This window comes from Amblyomma maculatum, chromosome 8, assembly GCF_055883805.1.
Source record: "Amblyomma maculatum isolate TAMU_Amacu chromosome 8, ASM5588380v1, whole genome shotgun sequence".
NCBI classification, from domain to species: domain Eukaryota; kingdom Metazoa; phylum Arthropoda; class Arachnida; order Ixodida; family Ixodidae; genus Amblyomma; species Amblyomma maculatum.
In genome coordinates, this window is record NC_139351.1 from 112326229 (window position 1) to 112344671 (window position 18443).

General features: G+C 46.9%; 1 protein-coding gene across 2 annotated transcripts in view; it reads right to left on the minus strand.

The window, feature by feature from the left end:
- The window catches only part of LOC146182216 (uncharacterized), a 278675-nt gene that overhangs the window by 114155 nt on the left and 146077 nt on the right, over positions 1-18443 (minus strand). The window contains exon 1 of one of the 2 annotated variants that reach the window (XM_084577260.1): positions 358-745. The exons of the other annotated variant lie outside the window; for it this stretch is intronic. The gene's annotated coding sequence lies outside the window, so the exon portion shown is untranslated. Of the gene's footprint in view, positions 1-357; positions 746-18443 lie in introns of those variants that run through there. 2 annotated transcript variants of the gene reach the window in all.

An 18443-nucleotide genomic window follows, 5' to 3' on the forward strand; every position in this document is an offset into this window, starting at 1 on the left:
AAGTGGACTTCACACAGCTACATGTGTATCAGTCGTGAATTGATCGCGTTAATTTGCATGCCACATTCGGTCAGCTTTATCCTTCTATCCATCGTGTTCGGCGATAATTTCGTTTTTAAAATGATATCATTCCCGCAATCCGAACATCGGTCTAACGCACAATTGCAGGCGAAGCCCGGAAACATCTGAGACAGCAGCCCTCGCAAATCGCAATGCGGCCTTAATACACCGAACAATGTCAACCGAGTTTTGACACAACAGCAATTTTCGCCCTTATAACGAGTTACTCGCTCCTCATCTGTGCCGAGGTCTAGCTTAGGAGAAACGTCACAACTAAGCAAGAGTGAAGCCACTTACCGGTCACTACAGAAACGTCAGGAAGCTGAACTTGCACCACCGGGGCACAGAAGCGCTTACAGTGAGTACGGGTGGCACGAATAGCGATAACACTGACACAGCCGGTTCTTAGCACAGCCAACAATGAGGATGCCCGGCAAGCTTAGTACGGTTTTCCTTCCAGCACTCCAGGAGAGCCGAGATGATGGCAGCCACACAGCGAAGACGCGACGGCTGAGCGACGCAGGAAGAAAGGAGGGGGCGTAGATCGTAGCGCAGTCAGGAGCGAAGACCAGTCGTGCAGCGTGAAGCTGGCCGTGCGAGCCAAACCTGCTGGCGCGGTTTATCGTCTCTTGCAGCGGCGGCGGGCGTCGAACTGCGAGCGAACACCTGTTGCTCTAAGTAGTTCGCTGAATGGCCGTCTGATGCTCGAAGCGGCGCCACCGTTGCACGCGCCGGCTGGAAGCGGCCATTGTGAAAAGGTGGCGCCGGCCACATACCTGCGGGCGCCTCCGAGAGATGGCCTTTGCGGCGTGAGTCGCTCGTAGATGCCTCCATTTTATGATGGCACAACGCACTCCTCAAATATGAGAGACACTGCAAATTTGCAGAAAGTAACGTTCGTGATGTTCTTAAAGTATAAAACACCTTTTGGGGATCTTAACGATTATCTAAGTGCCAACTGATAACAATACACTGACCATACATACGCACTTTTTTTTTACTTTCTAAATTTCGTTAATGACTTCTCATCAATCCCACCTGTTCACGCTTTGTACCTTCCTTGACACCCTTCACAAGTTTTCACTGCAACGTACGCGCTCAAGACATAGATATTATCATTACCAAAAGAAAAACGCACTACGAACGCGCGGTCCAACTTTTGAACATTAAATTTCACTCAGCTGCAGCTCTCTCATCTGCAATACGGCATTCTATGTAATGCGACATCATGGCAGGAAAGCGCAACAGCGATTTCACCCAGGACTGCGTTTTAAAAGCATCTATGTAATATATACGGACAGCGCAATGGAGACGAGCTAAACCGTTATGACTCCCACCCCGAAATCCCACGAAGAAACGTCCCAGACATTTTTATTCTAACTGCTGCGAATAATAATAATAATAATAATAATAATAATAATAATAATAATAATAATAATAATAATAATAATAATAATAATAATAATAATAATAATAATAATAATAATAATAATAATAATAATAACGAATACAGACATGAAACTTCTGTGTTCACAGTGTCATTCAGTCAAAATCCTTAAACATATCGACATCTTTGACGGTAAGAGCAACTTGGACAGCGTTGATTGGTAAACTGCTGCAAGAGAAACGCAATGACATTGGCACCAACTTGCAAATGTGCATTAACCGCACGCATGCACACATACAAATAAATAAATACCCTATGAAAATTCAATTGATTAGATGTTAAACTTACGTCTACAAAACATAATAAAAAAAAAAAAAAAAACAAGCTTACGATCTTGAAGTATGATGGCTTGGTTGTGCACATGGCACACGCCTTTGCAGATATATGCTTCATTCACTCGCCTAATGCAATGAAACAGACTGAATAATAAATTTGCGCTGATTTGTGACTTCTTGCCGGGTATACAAGTTTTACCCTTCGATCGTTTAAAGCTTTTCAAAATTTTAACGACCGGCTTAGGTGTGCGATATTGTTCGAGAACGCTCGTTATGCAATTAATGAGAATACAGCGCTTCCATCCATTTGGGGACTATTCAATTTTTGTGAACGCGGAAAGCACTGTCGCACTGTCAGACAAACGACCCCCTTCCTAACAAAGGATGTAGAGATCGTAAGGCTGCACATGTTTTGAGAAATTCGCACGTTCCACGTAAGGAACAACACGGACGAAAGCAACAGTCGAAACAATGTTCTGCTGCACTTTGGGCGGCATTTGTTTTCGCACTGTCGTAAATTACATTTTTGACTTCGCTTTCGGGGCCCCGAAGCGGAGCGGCTAAGCAGACAGATTTGTCGAGCATGGTCAGGTGATTTTCACGCGCGACTTCCTTGATCGACTACATCCTCCTATATGGGAGAGTTCGCTTTTTCCCGTTGAGTCACGAAGCGACTGCGCTGCGAAGCTTATCACTGCCTCCCCCGGTACGAGAGGAAAGTGGCTGAACGCCGCTTTAAATGCACGCAACTTACCTATGCTAGTCAGGCAGCAGAAAAAAAGGCTGTGTAGAGTACGCCGGATTAGTTGACTACAAATGCACAGTGAGAACTAAATGCCAAATCATTACTTTGAATTTACACATGCTGTGGGGCGAATTGCACCCGGTTCCATTGGTCACGGCAACGCGCACAATGATTCCCACTCCGTTTTTAGATTAAGATGTTTGCAATCAACCACGTGATATAATTTATGCACTTTTTTCTCAATTTTTAAGAACAATAAAAACCTAGTGGTCACTGCAACAATGCTGCCGCTTGTTTTAGTTAGGTTTTCTTCACTAGTCATGAAAGGCGATCACTCGCCTTCTGAATATATTGTGCATGAACACATATGAACTCACATTATCTACAAACATTGATTGATTGGTTGATTTATTGATTGATTGATTGATTGAATGATTGATTGATTGATTGATTGATTGATTGATTGATTGATTGATTGATTAATTGATTGATTGATTGATTGTTTGATTGATTGATTGATTGATTGATTGATTGATTGATTGATTGATTGATTGATTGATTGATTGATTGATTGATTGATTGATTGATTGATTGAATAATATCAAAGGAAGTTGAGGCCAGTCAGAATTCCTGTTCAGCTCGACACCTCACTGCCCATTCCGTTTAGTGGCAAGACACATTTGCTTTCGCGGTGGAAACTGAACTAAATGAAGCTCGAATAATAACCTTGACATCTCTCCTCCCATCCCAACTTAGTGGGGATGCCGTTAAAGTGCCGTCACTTTAGCAATGCTGCTCCTTGTTTTAGTTAGGTTTTCTCGCACTAGTCATGAGAGGTGACACTTGCCTTCTGAATATATTGTATATGTACACGTATCATCTCACATTATCTACAAACATTGACTGATTGAATGATTGATTGACATCAAAGGAAGTTGAGGCTAGTCAGCATCCTTGTTCAGTTTGATCCGTCCCTGCCCACTGTTTTTAATGGCAAGATACATTTGCTTTCGGGGTGAAAACAGCTAAGTGAAGCTCGAATAAGAACCTTGACGTCTCCCCTCTCATCCCAACTTAATGGGGATGCCGTTAAAGCTTCTCTCAGGGTGAGTTGAGCTCTTGTGTTGTGTGTCGTGACCCTGTCTGTGTGTGGTTATCTCTTTTTTTTTTTTTTTCGCACTATAAATTTTTAGTGTAGATGTACCGGGAGCAATATTCGTACCAGAACTGGGAAGTCGAAGCATGCGTCTAAACTTGCGTTGAGATTTTGTGGCGGATCTGGTATACTAACATTTGTGGATACACAAACTAAGTAATCCCGGCTGAACGATTCGGTTGGCCTAAAATGACTTCTAATGACTTCAGCATCACAATACGTTATTAATCATTAAGCGTTATTAAGCATTATTAAGCATTACGTTAAAAAAATGTGTGTGTGTGGTGGGGAGGGGGGGGGGGGGGGCAGGGATCTCACTCGCAGTTTCGTAACGTCTTTACTAAAATGAAATGTAATGCACTGCCCCATCGCCGTTGAGGTTGAACAATACTGAGTTTCCGTACACTGCGCATCGAATAAAAATATAAAAAATAAAACAAGAACTCAGTGGGCTCACCACTACCTGTGAAAGCTGTTTGCTGTGGTGGATATAATGTGATGCGCATTCTGAGCTCTCTTTTCTTTTTTTTTTTTCGGGTTGCATATGTGTTGCTGAGTGGTCCGAGCACATCAATGTGCTCGGACCACTCAGCGTAGCGCGTTGCCATGACGCAGTGCAGTGATATTATGCATGACGACACTGCATATTGGCCAATTTGCTTTTGTAGGTGTTACTCCAAAGCCGACGCCGTAAAAATACTCACTCGCACCCTGCCGAGCTTCTGAGCGAATACAGCGGCAGCCGTAAATCACACCACACCCTCCGCATGAACATGCTCACGCAGGTTTTGCAATCATACAGGGTACATTCTAGAAAACCACTTTTCGCCCCACTCGAGTAAACACTGCACCTGGCGGGCGGGCAGGAAGATGCATCGGGCAGGAAGATTTGGTACATCGCAAGATATGTGTACAGGTACGGGCTAGTTGGTACATGACACAACAGCATTGGTATTGGTACGTGAAAGGGTAGGCATACGGTGAGAGACAGTTGTTCCAGAGCGGTATAGGCGGTGCTGACACAGCTTTGTACAGTAAAGGCCAACATAACAAAACTTAAAGTAAAAATAAAATAACTTCAAGGATAATGACTGCTGACTAATATCCGCCTCTTAGACGTTTCTGAATATCCCTGAGGTCCACACCACGTAAATGCTTGTCGAAACGAAGTTATGAACCGTGGACCGAGCGCAAGGCCTCCTCCTAGCTCGCCATCCTCCGTCACTGGAACCTTCATGGAGGCACCGAACGTTGCGACATATCAATTAACGCGTGAAAAGAACTCTGACCGCAGATGCATTCCGCGGAACACTTGGCCGACCTTGAGAAAACAATGAAGCAGTGCACCGACCCACCCGAACACAATCCGCACTCAAATTCTTCGGCCGTCTCTCTAGACCGTGGCACGGGGACAACCACGACCACGACACCCTTTCGTCAGCATGCCTCACTCAAGCGGGTCCCGTGCCTCCGACGAAGGGTCGCGCCGCACAAAGCTGCTTGCTCTCTAGAGGCTGTTACGACCAAGCATCCGCAATTGCGCGCTCTATTGTTCGCCTGTGGGCATGGATAAGTTTTGTGAATATGTGGTGATGGTCCAATGGCTCTAAGTGAGCCTGTTTCCAGGAATCCTGTTTTGTAAGCATATTTTGCTTTGTGGACAACCTGCAAATGCCAAATTGACCCTGTCAAGAGAACGTCTGGAAAAACACAAAGAAACGTCCCCCTGAGGGAAATAGCAGGAAGTGCTTTCTTTCTTTTGTTCACCCTTCCAGTCGAGAAGTGCTATCCTCCAGTGATGAATGCCTCCTATCCAAAGGAGACGACAGAGTGACATGTCCGCTGACGTGCAGGACAAGAAAGGAGCATGACTCATACGGCCATTAAGTGATTTCCCGGGAATGCAGGAAAGATTTGCAATTGTCGAAAAGGGACCATGTTGGGAGCCCTATGCGGCGCCACGTGCACTCGGGTTTCTGAGAAGTAAAACCCCTTGTCGGAACCAGCCTGTGGTTTCTTTGCTGAAGAATAGAAATGTACCTCCTCTCCTCGCCGTTCCCAAGCTTTTCCCGCCAACAAGTGATCACGCCCAACGAATGAATGCCGGACCAGTCAGTGCTTCAGACCATCAGTGCAGTGATGTGTTCGATTGGATGCCGATACCTGAGGGGCGTGCCCTGGATTTGGTTGGTCAGCATCTTCAGAGAGGGGCTGGACATAGGGGGTTTTTAAGGACGCTGCAGAGCACGAAATGTCGCTCTGGGCCCTGGGTAAACGGCTCATCCAGTCGCTTCTCGCTATGAACTCTTAACGCTTGCCATTTTGCTGATGTACCCTTCTTTTTCGTGTAAATAATCTTGTAAATAAGTTTCTCAAAGTGCCATTAAACCTGCTTGTATATATTTTACCAACTTCGAAGATTCAGTCCTTCTTCAACCCCGAGTCTCTGCACGCTACCAAGTGAAGGCCGGGTCGACGTAGCCCCAGCGTCACGACAACTGGTGATCAGCGGTGGGATCTGAATCTACAAGCACAACGACTGGTGACCAGCGTTGGGATCTGAATCTACAAGCCACAACATCTGGTGATTGGAGGTGGATCTGAAGCTACAAGCCACAACACCTTGTGATCGGAGGTGGCATCTCAAGCAACAAGCAGGAGCAACAATCGGCCAAGAGGGCAGCTCGGAACATCGATCGCATGTGTGGGTGAGTGCTTGGCTTTTCTTCTGATGTGGACCAGGTTCTAGAACAGGGTTAGATTTTAGAACTGGTAAAAAGTGTTGAAACGCCTTTAGGTTTGGTAGTTTGCACTGTTGTTTTGGAAGTAGCCGACACTCGGAGCGATCATGGACCTACAAAAGCTGCAGAAACCGGACCTGTTGCTATTGTGTGAGGAATTGGGAATTGATACAAGTGGTTTGGCACGAAAACCCTTGATTATAAAGGCAATCACTGATCTGGGAACCGATGATGAGGAGCTCAGTGAAGCATGGAACCTCATCGGGCAAAAAAAGGAACAGCTCAGACAGCAGAAAGAGCGGGAAAAAGAAGAAAAGAGGCGTGAGCGCGAACGTGAGTGGGAAAAAGAGGAAAAGAAGCGTGAAAGAGAAGCAAAAAAGCTGGACCAAGAAATTGAGCTCCGGAAATTAGAACTAGAGTTGAGCAAGAGGTCGGGCGATTGTCCCCAGCTAGCGGTACCTCGTCTCAACAAGGAGGCAGATTTCAAGATGTCAAAGTACATGCAGCCATATGTGATATCAGGGGATATCGGTCTGTATCTGGCTAACTTTGAGCGAACTTGCGAAAAACTGTCCTTCCAGCGAGACACTTGGTCTCAGAGATTATTGACGGTTCTGCCCTGCGAGGCAGCGGAGGTTGTCGCGCGGCTAAGCAAGGAGGACGCGGACAACTACGAGAAGGTCAAAGCTTGCCTTCTGAGAAAGTATAGGCTTAGCGCCGAGGCGTTCAGACGACGTTTTCGGAACGCTACTAAGTCCAGGGACGAGAGTTACCCTGAATTCCTGTACAATTTAAGAGTTAATTTGGGCGAGTGGCTAAAGAGCACTGATTCCTACAGTGATAGGGACGCTGTAGTCGAGCGAATTCTTTTGGAGCAGTTTTATAGCTGCCTCCCAGAAAAAGAAAGAAATTGGTTACAGGACCGAGGCGAAATTAAGTCGGCAACTGAAGCTGCCGAACTTATTGAGGAGTATGCTTCGCGCCGACAATTCAGCAACCCAGCAGTGGATAGGCTCCGCAATCCCAAGTTCAGTGTAAATAACCGTCAGAAAAGGCACTTTGCTAGATTTGCAAATGAAGAAAGGAAGGCTTCTTCAGGCAAACGCCCTAGAAAGGACGGCAGTGAGAAAAGTGGGGAAGTGACCAACGCGCAGAACACAAAGAACAAGCTTGGGGCTAGGAAGCCGCTCACATGCTTTAGGTGTAATGAGCAGGGTCACATTGCCGTCAACTGCCGGAAAGAAAAGATTGCTTTCTCGTATGTCAGGGACTGCGATGAAAATATGCAGCTTTTAGAACCCTACCTGCATGACCTAGTAGTCAACGGGAAGCCTTGCAAGGTACTGCGCGATTCGGCCGCAACGATGGATGTTGTCCATCCGGCGTATGTATCGCCTTCCGACTATACAGGACAGTGTGCATGGATCCGACAGGTAGTTGAGGAACAGAGTGTGTGCTTGCCGATCGCGAACGTGGTCATCGAGGGCCCTTTCGGCGAATTAACAACCGAGGCTGCCGTTTCAGGAAAGCTTCCTAAGTGCTATCCGTATTTGTTCTCCAACAAATCGGACATGCTGCTGCGAAAGAGGGGCATCCTTTTCGGAGACAGAGTTGTGCAAGCCTTAACACGTTCAAAGGCGCGAGAACTAGCTACACTGCTCATACCAGAAAATTCCACAGCGGAGGAAACGGCAGTTAAGACAGTGGTCGATGCGGAAGATAGCGGGTCAGAAAACTTTGAGAGCGAGGCATCTCAGATAAGTCAACTTGAAAGTGAGCTTGATGAGACGCGGAATGAGGACGTTCTGGAGAGTAACCTCTTGCCGCCAGTGTCTAGTAATCTCACGAGACTTTTAAGTGGAACCCGAGAGGACTTAGCTATGGAGCAAGCCAATGATCCCAAGAATAAGCTCGAAGTACAGTGGGAAGGACCTGCTAAAGTCGTTGCAGAGCTTTCTGACACTAACTACGCAGTGAAAATCCCCGATAGGCGTAAAGCAGTGCGCATTTATCATTGCAATCTTATGAAGCCTTATGTGCAGAAGGAAGCCGTGGTAAATCTAACGTTAAACCTTCCCGAGGAGATGGGGGATAACTTGATTTGCCTCAGCGGAAAAGGAAGCAACGCTCAGGAGCTTCTCAAAAAGACGGAGCAGAGAGGAGAACTAAAGAAATCCCAGCTGTCCGATCTGGGCGAGATAATAACAGAGTTTGAGGCCTGCTTCGTGGACAGGCCAGGCAGAACTGATTTGACTGAGCACGATATTGAGCTGACTTCAGACGTGCCAGTGCGATCAAGGTGCTACCGATTTTCTCCAAGGCAAAGAGAAATTCTGGATAGGGAAGTAACTCGCATGCTGGAATTAGGAGTAATAAAACCCTCGGAAAGCGATTATGCTTCGCCTATGATCTTAGTAGAAGCTCCAGGTAAAGACCCTAGGCCTGTGGTAGACTACCGAAAGCTAAATTCTCTCACCAGGGATCAAGTGTATCCTATTCCGAATATTGAGGAGAGAGTAGAACAGGTCAGTAGAGCGGCATATGTGACTACGCTGGACCTTACTCGAGGATACTGGCAAGTACCGCTCACTGAACGCGCCAGCAGATACGCGGCTTTCGTCACTCCGACGGGCAGCTACCAGCCAACAATGATGAGTTTCGGGCTCAAAAATGCTCCATTTTGTTTTTCCCGACTCATGGATAGGGTGTTAAATGGGTGTGAAACATTCGCGGTGCCTTATTTAGATGACATTGCGGTTTTTTCCGACTCATGGGCGGACCATATGGTACATCTAAGAGCTGTACTGAGCCTTTTGCGTCAAGCTGGACTAACCGTAAAGGCCGAGAAATGTTGCCTGGCAAGGGCGACCGTGGACTACTTGGGTCACAATGTAGGTCAAGGTTTCAGGAAACCCAGCGAGATTAAGATTTCTGCGGTAGCAGACTACCCGCGGCCGAGCACGAAGACGGAAATTCGAGCATTCCTGGGTCTGACTGGGTACTACAATCACTACATCCCTAACTATTCAGCTTTGGCTAGCCCTCTGACCGACGCTCTCCGCAAGACAGAACCGACAAATGTAGTCTGGGACGAACAAAAGGAAGCCTCCTTCGTAAACCTGAAGGCTGTGCTGATTAGCCGTCCGGTATTGCGAGCTCCAGACTATGACCGAGAATTCACGGTCCAGTGTGATGCCAGTGATCGAGGGCTAGGTGCTGTTCTCTGCCAGAGAGATGACGACGGTAATGAGCACCCCGTGCTCTACTTAAGCAGAAAACTGAGTTCTAGAGAGAGGGCTTATTGCGCGTCAGAGAAAGAATGCGCTTGCATTGTATGGGCCATTCAAAAATTACAGTGCTATCTTGGAGGGGCCAAATTCACCGTAGAGACGGACCATTGTCCCCTGGCTTGGCTGCAAACTGCGACATCGAAGAACACTCGCCTTCTTAGGTGGAGCTTGATTTTACAGCAGTACAATTTTGAAATAAGATACAAAAAGGGGAAGTTAAATGGGAATGCGGACGCGCTTAGCCGCTCTTTCTAAGCGGTCCGAGATGTTCCTCACCATGTATCCAAATTGATAATCAGGTTTTTTTTTTTTCGTGCGCTTGTATATGTGTGACTATGTAAAGCAGCACGTTTGGTTTTCTAGGAATACGTGGGTCCTGAACGTCTTGAGAGTGGGCTTTTCTCGAACAACAATGGCAGTTTTCTTTTGACCTGGTCTCTTCAGACGGGAGCCGAGTGCTTGCTTCGACATGTGGTTGAGTTTCAGACAGCTCGAGCAATTTGGCCTACAACAATCAAGACAACGCGACAAGCAACAGCGAGCTTCAAGCGTTCACGTGCAGGCCATTAAGTCGTCTCTTCATGCAGCAGCTGGGACTGCTGCCCTCCGAGACTCTTCTGGCGGGGGAGGAGGCTGTTACGACCAAGCATCCGCAATTGCGCGCTCTATTGTTCGCCTGTGGGCATGGATAAGTTTTGTGAATATGTGGTGATGGTCCAATGGCTCTAAGTGAGCCTGTTTCCAGGAATCCTGTTTTGTAAGCATATTTTGCTTTGTGGACAACCTGCAAATGCCAAATTGACCCTGTCAAGAGAACGTCTGGAAAAACACAAAGAAACGTCCCCCTGAGGGAAATAGCAGGAAGTGCTTTCTTTCTTTTGTTCACCCTTCCAGTCGAGAAGTGCTATCCTCCAGTGATGAATGCCTCCTATCCAAAGGAGACGACAGAGTGACATGTCCGCTGACGTGCAGGACAAGAAAGGAGCATGACTCATACGGCCATTAAGTGATTTCCCGGGAATGCAGGAAAGATTTGCAATTGTCGAAAAGGGACCATGTTGGGAGCCCTATGCGGCGCCACGTGCACTCGGGTTTCTGAGAAGTAAAACCCCTTGTCGGAACCAGCCTGTGGTTTCTTTGCTGAAGAATAGAAATGTACCTCCTCTCCTCGCCGTTCCCAAGCTTTTCCCGCCAACAAGTGATCACGCCCAACGAATGAATGCCGGACCAGTCAGTGCTTCAGACCATCAGTGCAGTGATGTGTTCGATTGGATGCCGATACCTGAGGGGCGTGCCCTGGATTTGGTTGGTCAGCATCTTCAGAGAGGGGCTGGACATAGGGGGTTTTTAAGGACGCTGCAGAGCACGAAATGTCGCTCTGGGCCCTGGGTAAACGGCTCATCCAGTCGCTTCTCGCTATGAACTCTTAACGCTTGCCATTTTGCTGATGTACCCTTCTTTTTCGTGTAAATAATCTTGTAAATAAGTTTCTCAAAGTGCCATTAAACCTGCTTGTATATATTTTACCAACTTCGAAGATTCAGTCCTTCTTCAACCCCGAGTCTCTGCACGCTACCAAGTGAAGGCCGGGTCGACGTAGCCCCAGCGTCACGACAAGGCGGCGTGCGAGCCGGCGGTGGCCAAACCAATGTCTTAGAGCCGCGACCCTTTTTGTTCCCATCACCGGCCAGTATACAGGCACAACGGCTACTGTCCAGGGCGGCACACAATGACGGCTCGAATCGCGCGACAATAGTGGTCCGCCTACGCTCACCCCCTCCCTGCCGCACTTCTTTCCCAGACGGACGCCCAAGTCAGTCGCAGCGAGTTGGTTGCATGGTGCATTATGCGGACAGACTGGCACGCACTGAGCCCGTATAACTCGCCCGGCTGAGGAGAGCGATCGGAAGGACAGCTAGTCCGAAGAGGCGGGCCAATCAGCATGACAAGGAAAGACGAGGCGACCGGCCGTTTTGTCTTCAGTGGCAGGGAAAAGACAATTAAGCGCGGGACATTGTGACGGCGCAGGCGACTAAGAATTCGAGAGCAGCGTCCCATTTACAGTAGAAGCCGAAACTTCGGAAGAGTTCGAATTAAAGAATGCACGAAGTCGAGTAAAGTACTCAATTATTAATCGGTTCATCCCGTGACAGACAACATCAGCAGAGGAAGCTTTTGCGTGCTATCTTCTCCGGTACAAAAACACCGAAGAAATTACAACGCTAAAAAAAAGAGCAATCAGTCAATGTGACATTCAACGTGAAAACTGCTCCCGCCTTGTCGCAACATCAAACGTTCATCACAAATCCAACGTTCGCTCTCAGTGAAGTGGTAACTGACCGTCTTCAACGACTAAAGCTAAGTATTCTTCATGTGATTTCGCGCTATAAACTGCGAAGGTAGTGCATACGAGTACCTCACTCGAAAGAGCGAATAATACTCATCTCATTCACCTGACTAATTGTGTGTTTCACTGCAGCGCATCGCTATTAACGGGGAAGAACACTTTCCAATGCAGGGCAAGATGAGTTTGCTTATGTTCACATTGCTTCTGTGTGACACACTTCAGTGTGCCGAGCAATGGATATGCTAGTGTAATGTGAACACGCTCTTTAATTCATGCAATTTCTTGACACACCATTGAGACACAGGCAAACGTACAAAAAAGTAAGTATGGCGCAACTGGTACCAGTAGAAAATCTCGTTATCTTCGCTCTGATAGTTAATACCACACAATCAGCTGTGTTCACAGACGTTAGTGGTGACACACGTGCAAATGGTGTGTGAGGACGGAATCTAGTGGAGAAAACGCTGTTCGTTAATGCAATTGGAATTCCGATCATTGCCAAATATTAAAAAAAAAACAAAAAAAAAACACGTGGACTTTCAGTGTCTACCTATGCATCTCATATGCCAAACTTCTGGGCAAGCATATTCTTCAGCGGGAAGTTGTTTACGGAGTTAGCCTTTTACATATCGTAAGGCAGCACCTTATTAATCAACACATATCCGTAGATCGGGACAATGTAGTTTCCCGCTATTTATTGTCAAAAACGCGCGGCATTGGTTTTCCGTGGCACTCTACATTGCAAAGCGCAGGATAAACTTTAAAAGCGACATTTTGTAAAGTGACGTCCCAGAAAGCTGCACTAGTTATACCAAAGAGCAAACTGACTGCAACCTCGCACTGTAATATCCGTGCTGTGAATTTGGTTCGCAATCTTGTAGCCTGTCACATAGATGTGTCCTGAAAAAAATGAAATCGTCTCACTGTCCAAAATCGTGTGCAAACGTATATTGAAGCATAATTGGTTCGAAATCTTGTAACCTGTCTCATAAATACGCTCCATGGAACGAGCCATATTTATTTACTCTCTCTCTCTAGATAGAGTGCTCATCACTCCTTTCACTGAGATCGTGACACAATGTCGCGTAGGCGGACATAACGTCATCTGGTTACTTTGAGCTGTGAGATTTGAAAAAAATGGTTCGCGTGCGTGATGAAACCGGGTCAAATGAGTATTTTAACGATATTAATCATGTTGAATTAGTATTTTAAGGCAGATGAACACCAATAACAATCGTAACGTCAGTGACAAAGCGAAAGCGCGAAATCCGGAACAGAATAAAAACTGTCCATGCGTAACCATGCATTCAATCGACATGATGGTGAACGCCACGGTAACCTTAAAGCGATCTCGTTTTCCTTACTTCTTACACGCAGTCGCTGCCACATTCTTACAAAATAAACACAGAAATGAAAAAAGAACGTCGAAGGATAAATTACTTTGCACTCGGCTCGCGTTGAAGGCCTTCGAGTTTGCATTGGCGCTCGCATTAAAGCACCGCGCGGAGCCTCCATCACGTACCGGACACGCGGTGCACCCGTTCTCGCATGCAAATTAACCGCAGGCGTGTTTTTATCGCGGCCGCGCCGCGTGCGTCAACAGGCGCCGGCAGCGCCAAGTCGCGAGCTGGGCGAAGCGCGTTAAAATGATAGCTCTTTAGTCGAATCAGTTAGGGCACACCCATAAACCGTGGCTTTAAAACCAGACACATTGATTCATAGAGCAAGTAGAAATTCGCAGATAGTGGCGCCACCGGTAGGAAAAGGTTAAGATGCTTGTTCTGCGCCTATTAATTGCAGGACGCCGCTGGTAGATGACGCCGCATCTCACGTACATTAAATGACAGGTCTAAGCGGATATTTGAGTCTTCCGAACACCGACTGAAATAATGTTGTATTGAAAATGCACATCCAATGTAAAATGAAGTAGCGAGCAAATATAAAGTAGGGCTAGAATATATCAACGTCCGATATTTCAAATTACTGGCTACATTGAACATACAAGTTATAACCATGAAAATCCTGTGTAAAAAAGAAAGAAATGTCGCGTTCGAGAGGGATTCAAATTTCAGCGGTCGTTCGATACATATATCGACCTGCGAAGCACGCGCCTTGAAGTGGCGCTACTCCCAGGCGCGCTCATCGATCACTTCGCGAGCACGCGGTGACGCGTCGGCTGCGCTGCCTTCGGCACCCGACAGCAGCGCTACCGCTGACGAGGAGATCATGGGGTGCGCTTGAGGGCGCCTTTGGTATCTTGTACTCCTTTTCCACGATGCAACTTTGTCAAGCACTGAAGCAAGCCTTCTGAGGGTGCTTCAGTCTTAATTGTTCTTTTTCCGCAGCACACTGCTGTCATACAGTGAAGCCAGCCTTTTGAGAGTGCTGTGGTCTCCCGTATTTCTTTCTCTCACCATATCGATGACAAGCAGCGAAGCTAACCTAACTAAAGCCTAACAGCGGACCGCGTTTGGCGTGCATCGAAACCGGCAGCATTGCGCACTCTAACTGTACCTTAATTTTTCCAATCAATTATTTTATCTGTAGTATACTGGTTGCAGGTTTAGACGTTTTATAGCAGTAGTGGCTAGTTCCAAAGTCTTGTGTTCAGCGGCTTCGGTGCGCAGTAGGTTAGGGCCAGTAAACGTCTGGCAAGTGCTGCGCAGCCAGCATCAGAGAGGGAGCAATGTATCCTGGCTTCTAGGATACAGATAAGCTTATATATAGCCGTTTTATGAAAGTATTAATATATGAAACTATATCGAGATCCCTTTCGAGTTGGACATACCCGTATTCGACCATATGTATAAATAATTTAAACTGAAAAGGCGACTTAGCAACTTGAAGCACTTGAGAAGTTTCTTCACATCTAAGCCCCTACTCCCTCCCTCTTATCAACACAAAAAACCTACCTTGTTCATCGTTTGCTGTAGAAGCATGGATGATGAAGGTGATATGAATGCAATGATAGACGTGCCGTAACTCTTGCATTTCTTCATTTCTGTCCTTGGGTCATGGTTACCTCTAAAGGAACATCAACAAGACTAATCTTCCTCTGTGCTCCACCGAAATGTAAAACTTGATGAGTGGATGAATCGCCGCAATGTCAAAGCCTCACTTTGGCCTACGACGCACATCCCGTGTTATCAGAGAACTGACTGATCTCGAGGCGAGGACTTTCAGGGGTGCGTGGTTCGCTGACCAGCGCTATATGATTCCGACCATGACACGCGCAAAATGCGAGAAAGATAAGATGTAGAGAAAACTGAGCGGAACGAAGCTTGTAAATCAGTTTGCCCGATCTGCCGTTTTACACGGGAAAGAGATTAACACATTCCTTAGAGTCACCGCTTGGTCCGTGCACCTTCCGTTTCACGGCACTTACAGGCCGTCGGAGGGAATATGCATAAATTGTCGGAAGCGAAGTGCGTAAGATGTCCGTGTGCCCTGTGATGTCAGTGCACGGCAAAAAAAAAAAAAAAAACCACGTGGCGAGAAATCAATCCGGGAATGTCATTACTAATTGCTCTACATACCACAGCAGTGATAGAGCACGTACAAAACTGCAATAAATCAATCAGTCAACAAAAGAAGATAACCTTCCCGCCCACGCATTCTATTCCATGCGCTTTCGCTTTATGATGACGTTGTCCACAACGACTACGCCCGGTTTTATTCCCCTATTTTGAGCCTCGATTATGCGCTGACGTTACTCACGTTATGAGTTCTCGGTAATCACTAAGTAATTTCTAGTCGTGACGTCATAAATTCCAATCGAGCATCGAAAAAAAAAAAAAGCATGAGCCGTTTGATTAAATCTAATTCACTCAAGCATAAACACGGACCTTAGTGCAGAACGACACATGGCACATCCACAAAGAGCGAGACATATCGACGATTTATTGAGATCCAAGACTGGACAGAGCCATCCTCCTCAGTGCACGTTATACGGTTCGACATTCTTCAAAGCCAAAAAACGAAAAAAAGAAAAACAGGCCCCTAGAAGTGCATCATAACCGCGAGCGGTATATGACTGCACACACGGCGTGCCGCTGGGCAAAGCTCGGAGCGACGCGTTCCGTTCCCACGGTGGGAAGGCAGGCAGCCAAGCTGCGCTGTGTAAGGAAGTAGGTTGTCCAAACGCGGCACGACCCAGCAGCCGCCGCATGCATGGCCTCAAGGGGACGCCTCAAACGCGTGTCCGCGATGACCCTCGGAAGAAGAAGCGCCGAGTCAGCTGCGCAAAGCAGGCTTCGACGAGGAGCCAACAACACCTGCCGCATAGCAGTAGTACAACACACGCGACGAGGAGCGCGTCTGACGGGCGCGAGTCCTTGGACTACATTCGGAATGGCGACAAGCTGCAGGGATGGGCCATCGACGCGTCGCCGCTACACTCGAACTAGATTCGAGCGTGTTACTCCAATGGCTCGGCGGACACCTGTAGACAGGTTGAAGTACACACAGCGTCGAACTTGCGAGGGAGCTTTCGAGCGGGGCATTGCCCTTGCAAACAAAGCGTCAGCCTGGCACAGCTGCCAGGTTCTAGAAGGTCCTAAATTTATCGGGTCACCAATGTAGTAGGAGAAACTCAATCATGAAACAGAGGCAAATGTATGAAGAAAGAAAGCTGCGTAATGTGAAAGCACATTAATTCGGCCAAAGCTGTCAACATGCTTGTAGAATCATTAATGCCTGCAAAACCCACAGCAGAGTGGAAGACTGTGCCAACCTGGGTTACCACGACCATTGCAACGATAGCACGGCCACGTGCCTGGCAGTGGTCACGCGATAACACACGAAAATCATGCGATCAATGCTGACGGCCCACGAGTGCATTGTGAACGTCCGCCGCGGACGGCCCCACGGATACAGCAGATTTCGGCTGGGGAAAAAAAATGAAAAAATAAAAAAAGATGGTTGAGGATACGATCACGGCAGATACTAAAGGAAAACAAAATAGCAAAAAAATTCAGAAAATGACACCCCTGAAAGAGGAAGCCCTATAGTAAACGTACCAGGAACAAGCCGAGGAGCACCGTAAAGTAGCGGGTAGATGAATTAATTGGCACAGAGGCGACGATACGACGCCGATCGTTTTGGCACAGCTTCGCTCAAGACATATTAAGACGCGCAGTGAGGCGAGTGAGCGACCGCACATGTGCAATAGTATTTACTTTGCTGCGGTCGCCAAGTTACGCTGCAATGATGCCAACCGTTGGAAGAGGCTAGACGCTGGCTGCAGACGACGCCTTGCGACCATTGGCCTCAGGTAATTTAATTCAATTCTTTATTTCATTTTGGGGGGAGAAAACTGGACTGAAAGCCGTGACAACACTTGACGTGGGTCCCGGATCCTTACGAGTTGGTTTTCAAACAGGTACGGCTATTGTACCATTACTGGGTTACAAAAGCACATATATGTAAACATGTACGCGTGACAATCATAAAATATGCAGCAGTTATTTAAATTAAATGCAGTGAAATACATGAACAAAGCAACAAAAGTTACGAGAGAAAAAGCAAGACATGAACATCAAAATACATTACGCGTGTCACGGTCGCAAATGTGACTAAAACAATTTAATTTAATTTCAGAATTGGATCATCAATGGCTGCTCTTTGAACCAATTTTATAAAGCAGAAAGAGTGAAAGATAGCTTACAACAGTTCGCCCGTGGTGAAACACGTTCCGTGTTTCGGGTATGATGAATGGAATCATTCTTCTTCAGCTTGGCAAGTTGCGCTAAGAAGTATCACTTGTTGTAGCGGCTATAAACAAGCCCTGCTGAACACACTGAATGATTATGAGCACCTTCTAACATACGATCAGATGCAGGTGGGACTACTTACTATCTTCACAGTTGAGGTTGAGGAAGTGTTTCCATAGTTACGGGCGGAACTACCTTTGCATAGCGCATACCTGCCGCGCCCTCGGGATATTTTAGAGAATTGTCAGCCAAGAAGCAATCGCTGTTCAAGAAACATTCGTGGTGTCCTAAAGCTGCCTTCGACCTCCATTAATCGGCAAGCACCTAGGCGCTCGTCTGCATGACTGAAAAGGAAGCACTGTGCAGAATGTTACTGCCTGCGCTGTGCGCTTTGGTCCTGCTAACATATCCGATAAATATAGAGAATAAATTCAATTTCATCGCCCAGGACGCCGAGCAAATTGCCGAGAAAAACAACAACCACATGCAGCAGCGAATACACAGTCTTTCCAGGTGCGTATATAACCGATTTCAGCCACCCTGAAATTTCCTTCTCAGCTGTGAATAAACTCCGCACTCGGACGCGATAATTGGAGCAGTGTAGGTGCCCGAGCAATTAAAAGGTGCGTCGTTCGCCATCGTAGAACTGAATTCACTGAACGGATATCACT